General features: G+C 40.9%; 1 protein-coding gene across 9 annotated transcripts in view; it reads right to left on the reverse strand.

Moving 5' to 3' along the window:
* The window catches only part of FOXP2 (forkhead box P2), a 445,070-nt gene that overhangs the window by 389,922 nt on the left and 40,075 nt on the right, over window positions 1-15,073 (reverse strand). The window contains exon 1 of one of the 9 annotated variants that reach the window (XM_056339328.1): window positions 4,078-4,172. The exons of the other annotated variants lie outside the window; for them this stretch is intronic. The gene's annotated coding sequence lies outside the window, so the exon portion shown is untranslated. Of the gene's footprint in view, window positions 1-4,077; window positions 4,173-15,073 lie in introns of those variants that run through there. 9 annotated transcript variants of the gene reach the window in all.

Consider the following 15,073-nt stretch of genomic DNA (forward strand, 5'->3'; position numbering starts at 1 on the left):
CCCTAACAAAATTTTGACTTTACAGCAGCAAAGATGCAGTTATCTAGATAAACACTGTTTTTTCACTGAGGTGCACCAAACATCATTTAGCCCCAGGCAATCCTCGGAAATTCAAATCGCATCCTAGTGTCTCCTCAGGGGAAGAACCAGCCTTGGCATCTCCCTCAGATTGCTCAGTGACACTAAACTCTGCAGGGTAGTCAACAAGTTTACACAATGAAAGAAGAAGAGAAGTGCTGCACAACACTTTGCTGAACTTGGAAACACTAGAAGAAAATACATCCCTAACTCCATCCATTGCTCTGGTTTTCACTCCTTCAACCCCTACCCCGTAAGTGTCCTAAATCAAAACCAGCCATCACAAAGGTGAGTTTGCCCCACGTTGTCAGGGCAAGCCCTCCACAATAAGAAGAGTCCTCAAGTCCTTTCTAAGAATGGATCCCAAAGGTGGAATCATTCTATGTATCCCTATTACTTCAGTGATACTTCTATTAAATAGCTATAATTAAGTCAGTCACTGGTTCTTTAAAGATCTCTTCCTTATGCTAAAACCAGACTTGTTTAAAAACAGAGGCTGTTATCAACGTTCTACAATTTGGGGATCTGATTTTAAAATAATAAACCAATTGTAAACATGATCTTCTCAAATTGCAGACTGTTTACTATTTTATCTTATTTTTATTGTAACAACACTGTTCAGTGGAACGTCACTCTCAAATAACAATTTAACAATTTAATGCTGTCACTGCTATGAAGAGAAAAACACTAAGCTTTGAAACCATTTGATCTCCTCATATCAAAACTGCAGTCTTCTACTGATTTCAGAATCTACCTAATTTGCTATTTTGTAAAAAAAAGTAGAGACTACAAAAAGCAAAGAGCCAGAAGTAAACATTTTGATCAACCTAACTCTTTTGAAAAACAAAACTCTTGCTGCTCTTTTTTAGAGAAGTACCTTGACATTTAAAAACAAAGTAAGTGCATGTATGTGACTTGTTTACATCAGATAGAAATAAATCCCTCCTAAATGCACACAGCACAAAGTCTTCCTTTTGTAGTTTATGAATAATATTTAAGGAAACGCTTAAAACACTTCGGAAATCTTTTGACAATTTAGCAACCTCATCAATATAGCTGCTCAGATACCACGATGTACATCATCTATAGACTTCTGAAAAAGAAAAAATAATCAACTCAACACAAGCATGCCATTTTAGCATATAAAGAAGGGACAGGGTGCAACTATACTGCACGTACCAAGTAAGGTGTTGCAGTATCATATGGTATATCACCAGGAAACGAGAGAAGTGATGAGGCAGGAATAGTGATGACTTGCTATGACGTGCATGCCAACAAAAATACGGTTTGGAAGGAATGAATAAAGTGGTTGGCCCACTATGCATGCTAAATACTTTAAGCATGAAGACTTATAATAAATATGAAATTCAGCCACCCCAGTAAAATTACACAGAAGCTTCTTTCTTCAGATGCGTTCCAGCCTGCCTCTACATGAATGCGACACTAGCTTTGAGCAAGCTGCCACAACCTCTGGTTTCTTATGCCTCAAAGTTATTAGTACATTTTTCAATTCAGAGACTTCCCAGTTGGGCAAGCCCCCACTCTGCTCACTGTTTTACAAGAACACTGTCCTCAGAGATACAGTGACCGCTCACAATGAAGTCGGTGATTTTTTAAGGCCAATCAATGTGAACAGTTTCTTAAGAGGGGACAAGCAGGTTTAACAGCTCGCTACTACCACAAAGGGAATACTCCCTATCTCCTCTCTGCCTTCCTGCATCAGTCACTGGCTCCCACTGCTTATCTCATGCTGTCTACAGCCATCTCAGATCCCTTTGTAAGCCAACTCAACCCACAGAAATGGCATAAAGCAAACTCCCGCTCTTGCTAGGTTGGTTTTCCACTGTTTTACTGGGTGAATCTGACCCACAGAAGGGTCAGCTGAGCTCCAGATCCAGCCCAAGGGAGGCTGCAAGCCCACATACATGAGAAGAGGGAAAGGGGTGTCAGGCTGAGGGCAGAGGACCAGGGGGAAACCCCTCTCTTCAAAAATGGCAACAGCGTATCATACGAAGAGATCAGCCATCTGTGAATCTACAACTCCGCTCCAAAACTGGTTGTCTCCAGTTACAATGTTCAGTTCATTGTTCAGTTACAATGAACATATTTCTAGTTCGTTCATATGCTCCCTCCTTACTTTCTCAAGCACAGGAGCTTTTATCTTCCCGAGACCTAATTCAGACTTGCTTCTCAGAAAATGCTGAGATACGTCGTAAGAGCATCGGTCATCCAGTAGCTCCAATACCTACTGCAATCCTGGCCGAACAAGCCCAGATTCAACACCTCTCCCCACCCTCATGATGGTCCCTAGAGAGCCAGGTGCCTTCACAGCATCCTCTAATATAAATGGCTGTCAAATGTCCAACAAAGGGCTTTGTTTACAAAACCCTCCACATAAAATACCAGTAACTTACAACACTACTCACAGGCTCTGTGCAGATCAGGGGAAAATTTGAGGGCTACAGTCAAAATGGTACTCAATCTGTCTCACAATAAACCATATATAAATATGTATACCACTTCCTTTCAGTTTACACAATGGAAACAAGCACTGGGGTTTTAAGTTACTTGTTTGTTTATGTAGTTGGGAGCTGCGAGGAGAAAACAGAACAATAAAAGGAAAAAAAAAAAAAAAAAAGAGTGTTTTACTGAGCCATCGCATGTCCCATTAGAAAGCCTACTCTTGAATTTGCTAAACAGATTTACATACATGTTCTCCGCTGTTATGCTCACTTTCAGCCTGTGTTAAAGCAAACTGTGAAAAAGGAGGGGAGAAATAAGACTACTTTGTCACTAGCGTGTGCAGAGGCTACCGCCAACGAAAGCACCAGCTCAGCACTGAGAACTTTTAAATCATTCCAATGAATTTCTGGAAGAAAGGTCTCACACTTCCTGAAAACAAAACAGCAGGAACCAGGCAGAGAGATGATATTTGGGCACACATTTGGAGAACGAAGCACCATTTGGTCCTGCTAATCAACTGCAAGCAAGGCTCCCAGGTAGACATTATCCAAAGGTTATGTTCTAAGCTGTAATTAACGGTCAAAGATCTCAGGAGACAACAGATGGGCAAAACAAAATTACAAAAGAATTAGAGACAGGTTTCACTGGTGGTATCGACAGCTTTCCAGGCTACTACCTAGTTCCAAATTAATGATGACTAAGCATTTTGTCACCAACAACTTGAAAAGCAGTTGTTCAAGCTTTCAAAATGTGAAACTGAGCTTTTAAAGGTTTTCAGAACACAGGACTTTACACAGACTTCCCAACTCAAAACTTGAATAGAACAACTCTCCTCTATGGAAATATTGCTTAGAGAATATTTTATTACGCTGCCAAGTGCAACCCAAGATCCTAAAATGGACACTACACATTGTATATTGCCAAAGAATCTGCAGGAAGCTGCAGGTCCAAATTTAGACACACATCAAGCTGCTGATGCGCAAGTTTCCTGGCTGTGAACCTGTTTATTCAGTCCATTTTGATTCTCCCTGCTCACAGCAAAGCACAGGTCAATTTTTCAGCCACAGCAAATACCCACAGGTTTTCCACAGAAGCATCTATATTCTCCCCTTGACAGCCGAGTTAGTTCACTATCAGAAGTACGTATCTGTGATAATGGGAAGATAGGGACTTTACAACGTGCAACACCTAGAAAAGTACAAGCTACTGTTCTGAGCACAAGTATGTTTTTATGCAGATTTAGGTATTATGGCAAATCAGAACCTCAACATGGTGACATTAGCATTTCATGTCAACTCCAGTGCCTTATATGATAATCTATGATTAAAGACATTTTGTCCAGGTGCAAGAGTCCAGGTTTCTTCTTTCATCTTAGCACAATCCCAAAGGATCTCTCCTATCATGTGACAGTGTTACTTGTCTCCCTCCAGAATCCTGGAATGGCAAGAACTACCGTCAAGACAGCTCCACAGCAGATCCGATCACAAGAGCTTTGCAGATGGCTCCAGGTGCAACCCTACTGCAGCTGAAGTTTACCTCCTGGTTGAGCACTGTCTTTCAAGACCTTCCTTCCCAGCTTGCTCTCTTTTGTGTTGACTGGACTGTTTCAGAACAGCACGAGTCAGCAGAAAATTAATGCCACACATAAAACTATGAAAAATAAAGCATATTTATCAACTTAGTACACTGAAACAATTTAGTGAAGTCTAAGAAAACTGGAGTTGATGCACAATTAGACCACACTGAAGTAAGACAGTATCACAGAGTTTACTGAAATTTTCCAATCAAATTATTTTGTAGCAGAAATCTCAATTTTTCTACTTTCTCTCAATCGCTGGTTTCTCTTAGAATTTTTTCATTCCATTATTTTAAATTTACAGGAGTATCTCTGAGATCCTCCCTCTGATGATTCTTCCTATTTCCTTCCCAGTTTCAGTCCTTCAAATATTACCCTGCCTTTTGTATCTCCCTCAGAAAGAAGGGCAGCTTTCCCACGGTACAAGCTACGGCTCTCCTCCTTTCATTCCTTCCATTTATAGTCTTCATCATTATGTTTAATAGAATGAAGGAACCCTACAGGTTCCTACTGAACAAAGAGATTTACAACAAAAATAGAAAACTGAGATGGTATTAAGACAGTGGAGTTTATAAGTAGCTGCAGGAGATGAGCACAAGAACACCTGGGAAAAAGTAAAGTATGATACTTAATGCCAAGGGAATCCTCTCTCAAAAATCCTTAAAATTTCTCTGTTTTGCTGTCCACAGTACCCAGTAGTCAAAGACCTTCTGATGTAAAATATTTCACAGATACGTCAAGAAGCTCTACAAGGATACAAGGGATTTTATTATAAGCCAACAAGATCTAAAAATATGCCAGTTCTCTTGTAATAATGATTTTTTTACTAGCTTGTAACTTTTTAGTTTAGACCAATAATATTTGTACAACTGAGATTCACTATGGCGTTGCCAGTTCTCAAAATGTTATTACAGATATTTTTATACCGGTTTTCATATATCCCATGTAACTCTAAAAGAACTTCATGTCTCAAAAAAAAAATAAAATTGTACCTCCTTATCAGAGATGGAGTAAAGTTCAAAAATGCACACCTGAAGCCTTCAATCTACAAACAAGGCTTTTAAAAATATCAAAACCAATGAAAACTTTATCATACATTCTGATGCCTCTGAATTTTACATGAGTTCCTAAACACATGTGAAAAGGGTTTGAAATTACTGAATCCATTTTACTGTCCCATTCTGCTTCTGAAAGGTGACACGTAACATTCTTTAAATAAGTGGGACCAACACAGAGATGAAAAAACTTGGTGCTTTTTGATATAAAAGAGAAACTCATTTTGTTACAAGGCATAAGAAGTGATGCAGAAAGCCAAGCAAAAGCTGGAAAAAAGATGAGGACTGTGCATGTCCACACCAAGCTATTAGGGTCACCCTCAGTGCTAACTAATGCGTCCACATTTAAAATGTAGGATGTCTACAGAAAGCTGAAATCATATCAAAGACCATGGCTGCACATTTATTTTAACAGGGTTTGACATGTTACATCATGTTGTCAGCCTCAAAAGCATTGTAACAACTGGGAATTTGTTATGAATTCACGTTAAAGGCCTTTACACAGAGGGAAGGTGCTGACATAAAAGCACAGGAGAGGTACAAAAGGTAAGCACTTCTTGCCAGAGGAAGAGTCCCGTCTCACCCCTCTCACCTCTTCCCTTCTTCATAGGTGTCCATGTCAACACCAGCGCCAAGGAAGGCACAGGATAAAAGAAAGCGAGAAGTCTGATTGCACTTCCCAGAGCTGCTTACCTTCCTGAAGCCCCAGGTCCCTGGACTGGGTGGCAACACCCCTGTAACAACTTGCTACAAACATGGAACCTCCCCACCTGAAACCCGACTTCAGAAATTCAAGTAGGAGGGACAAAACAAGTGGAGAAACACTCAGCCCCTCAGTTTAAACTAGATTTGTGTTTGCTTTTAACGATGACATCACGTTTCTACCTAAAGCATGATGCTAACTCCCTCTGAATAGATTTATCTCTCTGAATAAATCTTTTTTTATTTTAATAGTACGCATAATCTGTGTTGAGGACAAGCTGAACGAGAGTAGAACGGACACTTATCACAACTACACAAAGCAGAGTGTGGAGGCAGCACCAGGCATGCTCCTGGGCAACCGAACAGGCACGGCCCAGCCCACCTCTTACAGAGAACAAATGACCGAGACAGAGACAGCTACACATCAAAATATCACACACGGGAACCAAAAGCAAGTCCAAAGAGCAATTATTAGATTGGAAGGCAGACAATTTTAGACAGCAAAAGTTCACTCTCTGTGTTCCTACAGTTGATTACCATTCCTTGCCTTTGAAAATGCAGGTTTTATGTTACGTAGAAAAAATTCCTGTAGTCACAAATGATGTTCCAGTATCCAGCACCCAGCAAGATACACTTATGTTTACTTAAACTTCAGTCTGTAACTTCCTGTGGTTACTGTGATTTGTTAATTACTTTTGCTTCTTTAAGATAATGTAATTGGCATTTTAAAAATCTGGGCTCAGATCTTCTTCACTGGACAGAAGAACATACATAACGTTTAATAAAAGAGTAACAATATACTACAGTAAGCATATAATAATTTAACTATATGCTATGTGATCAGGCTAGCAAGGGGAAACATCACGTCTATGCATGTCAATTTAAAGCTCCCATATTTCAATGCTCAACAATAACATCTCATCAATTTATTTATCTTCTTACGTCAGTCACTTGTATGAAATGGCACACAGTTTACAACTTAGCAAACAGAATGTATAATATACAAATAAACACTAGGGTTAAACTTCAAACAGAAGATTGGCAAACAACCCATTTGCCATTATGACATCAGTACCAAGGTTATACCTAACCTTAAGGACCAAGCCTTCAAGAATAAATGACATCTAAGAAAACCAAGGGTGTTTTGTTCCTCGAGGACATGCAGAGCACTACTGGCAACAGTCCTATGCTGATGTAAGACACAAATCAGCTAAAAACAGTGGCAATGAAAAAAACCACAAGAGCCAGCAAATACCACCTCTCAATGGCAGATCAAACTCAGCAGCTGAGCAGAAGGTAGTAGAGGACAAATCGGTTTGAGAGTAAGAAGTCATGAGGTCCAGAGACAGCTGTTACTGAATGATGTCTCTTAAGAGACAGGATATTTATCTCCTGTTGGAGGATTTAAGTCTGCTTTCTCCATCCATGTTAGACATTAGCATTCTGTTAATTGGCCGAAATAGCTTGTCAATGCTATTTTTAGTAAAGAACAACAGCCACTTTCATTCTTCAGGCTTAATATAAATGCACAACCCTACACAGAAAAGGGGAGAGGGATGGGAAGGGGAGGACTGATTCTGCCATGCGTACTCTTTATTGCTGCCATCCTGTTTTCACAGGGGAGAGCAGTATTCATCGGGGCTATGCACGTTTTCTTTCTTCTCTCTTCTCTTTGGTGCTGATGTCAACACATAGAGAGATTCCACTAGAAATGGCAGCACTGTTAATTATCAAAGGACACCCTGGGCTGAAGCTGCGCTGGTACACACTGTATCCCACACCTTCCCGAGCTGCAGTGCTGTGCTCTGCACTTAAAGCTCATGCAGACTCTAGCCTTTAGAGTTTTTCAAAATAATTTTGAGAATGCTAAATGTTACTGACCAGCCACCAGAAATTTTCATGGTCTGTAATCCACAGGTATTTTCACACTCTGACAAACATCTTATTGGTTGACAGTAACGTTCACCTTTGCAGGACCAGTAGAGGGTCTACTATCAGGGTGACTGAATGAGAATACCAAGAAGGGCATTCCAGGGGGTCTTCTAGTTCCCTCTAAACCACAGAGAAATAAAAAACTTCAAAGAACCCAGAAGGAGATGGGAAAGCCAGGCTAAAACAAATGTAGATGAGGAAAGTTATTATAGTAAAAATAAAAATAAAGTATGTAAACTTCACATTTTTCAGCTGAATGACAGTCCACATCTATGCTCACACTGTGAATGGCACTAAGCCATTAAGCATCTGTCATAAATTACCTAGCAGAGGACCTCAGAGGCCTCAGGGAAACAGTCATCATCAGTCATCAGTGTCTCAGACACCACATCATGCCTGATGAAGATGTGAATGCATTTCCATGTGGTTACTCAACAATAACTTGGGCTTCAGTAGGAAATTCCAAATCAAGTTAAAAGATCCCACTTGTGGCCATTCATTGAAAATCTTGACACCAATCCCTATTCAGTAAGAGGGCAGCAACCATACAGAAACCTCAGATGCTTTCACCAGCTGGCATGCAGGCTCTGCCCACGCTAATAAACCAAAAGGGCCAAGACATTACTCAGGTGCTGAATCTGTGAATACAAAAACATAGTGCTCGCTTGTGTCGCTCTGACATCAACCGTCTGAATGAGGAAACTTGCAGGTCTGAGGTTTAGAAGGAAAACCTGGGAGTTTAATATAAAATGCAGCCACAAACTGAGAAGCATAGAAGCTCTCCTCTGAACTTACTCAGCCTTCAAAAAGATGTGTATGGAAATACAGATCTGCATTTATCCCACTCTTCTTGCACCTTCACGGAAAGGTGGAGCCACAAGCAGGCAGTTAAGAGGTTACAAGACAAGACAGTCCTACGTGGCTGTGCATCTAGGTTTAAATCAAACCAGCCACTGGACAAATAACAAGCCAAATAAAGCCTTTGATGAACACAGAAAAGGGCAGAAAACCGAGGCTTACTCTTTCAGCGAGCACGAGCAGAAATGGGTGGCATATGGGCTTTTACAGAACTAAGGGAGAGGACGCTGGGACTGGTAATAAACATACTAAGTGTCAAACACACTCCTAGTACTTATATGGACTGGTCTAGTTGAAGTAAAGGGCAATACTCTCAACCAGTACTCACAAAACACTCACAAAGCTCTCAAAAGTCTTCAGCACCCATAGTGACACTGGAGTATTTTGGGAAAGTGGCAAAAGTCAGAGACACTAATCTGTGGGCAACAGTTAAGAGGAAGAGCAGAAATCTTCCAGGTCTTCACCACAAAATGAAGAAAATCCAGGCACTGTAACAGTCTCAAATATTTTGGAGACCTGTAATGATCAGGGCCCTGCTCAGACTTACCAGAATTCCCAGCAATACAGCAACTGGATGAAATCCTTCGAACAGCCCACCCAAGCATGATACCAATAATGCCCCGAGAGCAAGCCTGCACCCTGACCTCACGTTTGGCAGAAGCATCAGCACCTCCTGCCAGCGCAGGAAGTAAAATGGATTAATGCTAGGCTGACCCCCCCTTGGAAGGATGCAGATGAGGCAACCAGAACAGATCTCGGGCACACCCTCAAGAAAATGTGACCCTGTTTCATGGATCTGACAAACAGCCAGAAGAACAGGGAGAACAGCTGATCATCTTCTCTATGTACCAACTGTATAGGGCCTTCGTGGAACAGAGAAAATGTTGTGCATTTCTGCTCCAGCACAACATCCTTTGATGATCCCCACAGCCTGGAAACCTCACATGGATGTATTTCAGAAGCATGCTCAAGTTCCAAAACAAGTAACATGAGGCTCATACTCCTGCACAGACTTCAGCTCTTTGATGATGGTATTTACCAGAACAAATGGGATTTGCCAGGCATCACAAGATTTGGGGAAGGAACTGGAGGAGTTCCCGATGCTGCTACCGTAGCCGAAGTTTCCTGTATTTTGAGGAACGGCAGCCAGCCTGCTGAAAGGGTACAAGGCAGGAGAGCACACAGAGGGGAGACATACTTAGTGTTAGGTGATGCATGGCACGAGGCATCACAGAGGTTAGCTGGGAAGTGTATTGTCAGAAAGGGAAAGCACAGACTAAGATCTGTTCACAGACAAAAGAGCTCTCACAAATTGAGAGTTAATAGTTCCTCCAGTGATCCCATGAATTTGCAGTAATAGAACTTTTGATTCAAGTGTTCACCTCGGAACCCAGATGTTTGGAAAGAGACTGAGTCATTTGCAGAGATTCAGGTTTTGCACCTTTCTGGCACCCTTTATTGAGCAAACAATTGCAAAAGTAAATTAAAAAAAGGCACACAGATGATACACAAGAAGTTAACAGCAACGACTGCCACCACCATGATGAAAATTTCAAAGGTAACAGACAAGACACATGGAAAGACCCTGAAATGAACACAGCTATCATTTGAGAAGAAAGTAAAATATTGACAAGGTATATGAAAATATGCACCTATGATACTAAAAAGTTGCAGACCACCTATTGAACAACCAAATGCTACCTAAATCCACACAGAATTCCAGACCTATGAATACAGTGCCAAAACACCTTTTCCTCTCGGCAAGAAACAACCTCTGTAGAATTCGTTCTACTGGGATATTCTGCAACTGGCTGTAAGGTACCAGTAACGTAAAGCAAAATCCATCCACAGATAGGGCATGCTTTCACGAAAAGGGTGTATGAAGAAGGACACAGAAGCGGGGACACATTGTGAGGTACATCACAGTCGTTCATTATGCCTGGCACCCAAATATCTGATGTTTTATTATACCAAGATGGTAGAAAATGTGTCCATCTTGCATCAATAAAAAGAGTGAAAATACGCGTTAAGGCAGCAGATGGCAAAGAAAAGCATAAGATCCCCAGACAGCATCAATCCATCTGCCTGCCTCTATGTCATGACCTAACAAAGTTGGTATCTACAGTTGTCTATGACCTCAACCATAGCTCAGGCTGTTCAGATCGCCATCAGGAGGCGCAAACTGCCTGAAGAGGGCATGGGGATCGTGTGGGGCCTTGTTCCTGACTGGAGATACGACCTAGGAATTGGGTGTCCCTCACAGCTCTGCAGAGTATGGAACTTCACTTATCTAAGTATGGAAGAAAGAAGAAACATCTAACAGGAGGTCCCTGGCACATGCCTGGAGCCAAGATTAACATCTCACCATTCAGACACCACATATCAACTGAAGATTCTATCATAGTTACAGAGACTAGCAAGAATATTCTGTCATCCACTTGTGCTTCAGAAGACATTAGAGTGCAGTCTTCCAGTGTGTAAAGGGAAGAAATCTGAAACAGGCAGAATCTTCTCCAACAGTTTGATTTACCAGATGAAACTGCAATGATGCAAATGAACAGCCTTATCTCCCCACTCTAAGGGTGTAAATACACAGATTGCTGAATTGCAAAGATCCATCCTTCCTGAATACAGCAGCTGCTTCCAGGGATGAAGAGTTAACAGGGATGCAGAGAAAGTCCACACTCCCCGGAGCCTCCTGTTTCTTGCCAAGTCCTCCTGGTGGCAGAAGGAGAGTAGGCTGGAGCAGAATGTCTAGCTCTAAAATTACCTCAACGGAGGCACTCTCATACAAAATGTCCATGCATCAGGCTTTATCATGCTCCTACCTCTTTATTAAGGGGAACCCTAATATAGTCTGTGACCACTTAAGTGGGTACTTGAAGGAGAACTAGTCACCATGGTCCCCCACACCCTCTCCGTGCAGGAGTAAGACTGGTGATCTAGGTATGATCAACTATCAGACAGCATTCTCAAGGTGCGAATACCTTACACACACTCATGGGTGAAAAAAGTTTGATCTTGAGAAGGCAAATAGGAAGACCTTTTCTTACCATAGGGCAAGAAGAATGACAAATCACTGCTGCATCGTTAGCAGGCTTTTAGCCTCAATAATGCAAACTGCTTCTGGAGAGATTTCTGTATCGACCAGATCAAAACAAATTGAAACAGTGATAGCTCAAACAAAAGCCTTTATGAAGGAGATATACAAAAAAAAAATTGAAACATATTTTTCAAGTAATATTTGGTAATATATAAATATGCTTACCACATGGATGCATGTAAAGGAAATTATAAAATGCCATGACAGGGAATATATCTAGTAACTTCACAGTAGCAAAATCCTTTATTCAAAATTTTCATTTCAGACATTAACTGAACATCAAACTACACAAACATATGGCGTTAACTTCACAGTTTATTACATTACTTTATTTGTCCCCACATCTCCTTTTTTCACATAAACATTTCTTTCACATCGCTTTCATTTTTAAAATTCAACAACATAACTGGTGGTTGATGTCAAGGCCTAAAAGGAAGCTCTCGCACAAAACCATAAAATTTTTCTTGTTCAAAGTGAAACCAACAGAAGACTCTGAGTTACTAAATTAAAGGCCATAGATGAAGAAAACTGCAAAATTTCCTCTCAGAAAAACAAAACAAGCAAAGTTTTAGGACACTGCGTTATTAAAAAAAAAAAATCAAAATGGAAAACTGCAGAGCAGCATACTCTTACCAATGTTGATCTGCAGTCAATTCAGAAGAGAGTAATGCTGGCTCATTATTGTCGATGTTACCATGATAAGAAATAGTGCTAGTTAAAGATAATAGTCTCTCTACTCAACCATAGTAGTAAAGATATAGCTAAATTAGAGCACATAAATAATTCATTACAAGAGGCCTGATTTTGCACTATATCTGTATTACTTTTAAGTTGCAGGTTACTCTTATGGATAGCAGAGATTTTTATTGGAAGATCCTCATGATCTTTGCAACTTTCATGGGAAGGGAAACCCAAATAACAACATATGTCTTGGTATTAAAGACTTAAGGATTCTGCAGTTCAGGGTTCCCTTCTCCATACCCTAAAAACAGACCACATGTAACAGCAAGAAGAAAACAGACCTCCCATATTTTTCATCTGCAACACTGTCAGCCCATCTTGTCAAACCTTCTCTTAAATATAGATGTTTCTCTATAATACTAGAGTTTGAAAAAACAAGATTTTTCCAAATAAAAGTGGAATTACTTACAGAATTAACATGTTTGTTTGTAACTCAGTATGCTTTAAAAGTCAGCGTAAAAGTTCCACATCTGTAAGTAAGAACATTTTCAATACTATGAAGTATTTTGCATTTCATAAGCAAAATGAATATGCAGCACATTGCATTCCAGAACATTTAAAATACTTTCAAATAATTACCCTCATCAGCATGTAACTTCATTTTTTTTGGTAGAGCTACTTCAACAAAGTTTTGTCTAAACAATGTGGTAAGAAAATATCATTTTATTTTGCACCCAGACACCAAAAGGACATTTACCATAGAGCCAAAAATCACTATTTTCCATTCCTAAATACAAGGCAGTATTCCTACAGCTCCTAAATACAACTTTTCCAAAAAAAAAAATATATCTAACCTTTAAAACATTGTTTAAAATTGCAGCCTGTACAAAAAAATGGTTCTACCTTCATCCTAGAGCTCTTTTGCCTTTGCTTCAGTTCCCCTTCCATGGTGAAGAGGTGCAGTGTTGCAGTCAGTCCAACTCAGCCTCACACAGGGCACCAATTGCTGCAGCACAAACTAGCAGGCTGCAAGAAGGCTTTCACCATTGGTCTGTTTCCACTTTCCGTGCTGTTTCTCTGTCCTCCAGAGGCCAGACCACACTGCCCCTCCTCCATTTGACACACACACACCCCACCCCACAATACTCAGGGCTATTTAACTACTTAGCAGGAACGAGCTACACCTGCACATCATCCATGTCAATCAACCCACTGCCGCTGAGGCAAGGCCACAGCTGCATGTTATCAGTGCTAATCAACCCGCTGCTTTCAGTCCTCTGCAGTGCAGAAGTCATTGAGGAATGGCTACACACCGCTTTCCCCCCAGGAAAGTGCAACTCTTCTTCCCTGGTTCCTGTCTAGATGTTCCAAGCTCTACCTCTGCCTGCACAAGCAGAGAGGTGAGAAATGCAGGCAAGAAGCAGAAACCCCTTCAGGAAAGGTCACTGCAACGAGTCCCATGCAGCCAGTGCTGCCGCCTCCTCCCAAACCTATTGACTGTGCCAGCTCTGAAGTGCCTTTTCCCGCTGCGGTGCTGGTGGCCGCTGGCTGGACCGTTCTCCCTGGCTGCAGGCCGTCCTCCCCACCTGCCCTGGCTGCAGGCCGTCCTCCCTGTCCTCCCTGCCCTGTCCTGCCCTCAGCCCAGCAGCTGCTGCTATGGCCCACCACCAGCGTCCCAGTGTGAGCCATTTTCCCCACACAGTTTGAAGTGCAGCAATACACAAAGACGACATTTGTGGATACTGGAGAGAAGGCGTTTACATGCTGAAGTCCTAAAAAGCTTTGGAAATATGCAGTCCACCTGTGTTTTTGTAGGAACATTGCACATCATAAACCAGTATCTACCAGAACAGGAAAGACTGGTAAAGGAAGTTTACCTTATGCGCTCTTTGAACTATGGATGAAATAACTTAAGTTTATCTTAAAATTCAGTGCCATAGATAAAACAGAAACATAGAACAATCACATCATGTCTCAAACTGTTTATAAAAAAAAAGGATAGAATATACCATAAGCAGTATGGAGTCATCTCTAAGTAATGCTGGTCAAGTTCAATTAAGTAGAACACATAATTTCAGTGAACTGTGATCACCATTGTTTCAAATTAGCATAACTACAATATTAATTAAGCATTCTTAGAAAGCAAGATTAATTAGGTGTGAAGGAGGATATGAAATATCCAAGCCTAAAAAAACTCCCTACAAATCTTCTGCAACACTGTTATTACAGACTAATTCTTTTTCCTAATTTGACATGCTAAAGATTATTTCCTACACTACAGAATTTTTAGACTGATACATCACAGTACGACAGCACCATCACATTAGGCAACTAAGCGTGTTTCTTCTGCCACCCTCCACTTCTGTAAGCTATCCTGAGCAGTTCAGGAAATCTTCCAGTGGAAAATAGTAACATACTACCAAGTGATAACACTTTTCAACCATGATCTGATAAACCAGCTCTCAAGCTCTCCATTACAGCTGTCCAGAAGCTCTGCAACTGCTTCACTTGAATTAAACAAAGTGTACAAGGCAGTCATTAGTCAAAAAGAAGCAATACCGTGAGTTCTTAGATCTGCATTTAGTGTTTGTGTTGTTTTGTGCATGTCTCTACCACACAACTTTT

Source organism: Falco biarmicus, chromosome 5 (assembly GCF_023638135.1).
Source record: "Falco biarmicus isolate bFalBia1 chromosome 5, bFalBia1.pri, whole genome shotgun sequence".
Lineage (NCBI taxonomy): Eukaryota > Metazoa > Chordata > Aves > Falconiformes > Falconidae > Falco > Falco biarmicus.